Source organism: Apium graveolens, chromosome 9 (assembly GCF_009905375.1).
Source record: "Apium graveolens cultivar Ventura chromosome 9, ASM990537v1, whole genome shotgun sequence".
NCBI lineage: Eukaryota > Viridiplantae > Streptophyta > Magnoliopsida > Apiales > Apiaceae > Apium > Apium graveolens.
The window spans coordinates 9512495-9513211 of NC_133655.1; positions in this window are offsets into that span (position 1 = coordinate 9512495).

Consider the following 717-nt stretch of genomic DNA (forward strand, 5'->3'; position numbering starts at 1 on the left):
CTTTTAGATTTACAGTGGTATTGTGAAGTGGTGTATGAAGGTACAACATTGAGAAACCATTAGAAAAAAAAGAGGCAATCCGATTTTAATTTTCATTGTTAGTTTTCTATTTATAGAAGACACTAATGTGTGTTTGAATGTTCGGTGGATTTGACACTGCTTTAATATAAGCTCTAAGCGGAAAAACTGATAGGCTTAATCTTCAGACCAATGCACTGAGCTCCATATAATTTATCGGTTGAGCCAAATGCAGGAAGCTTATCTGCCATCTTTTACAGGATTAGTTGCAACATATAGGCTCAATCTTCAAACTAGTGCACAAAAGGATAATTTATTTACTAGTTGAGAATGCCATTTGCAGGAAGCTTATCTGCGATTTTTTACAGGATTGGTTGCAACTGACAGGAAGTCGAACACGTTAATGTGATTATCGGAGACTTGTTTCACTGGCACTTCATGTAGACATCTGTTTTGCAAAAAAAATGTGGGGATTCTATTTATGATATGCACTACTATGAGAAGCAATCATCCCACTAAGACAAGTGCAGAACTAAATAGAACCCGAGTACCTGACTATCTAGGTACTCTTTGCAACCTCTAATGCAATTTTGTTTAATCTTTTATATTTTGAATTCTGTTGTAAAATTCATACTTTCTGCGTAAACATTTTTGAATGCATATGATCATAGACTTCAAAGGCATTGTCTAATATTACAG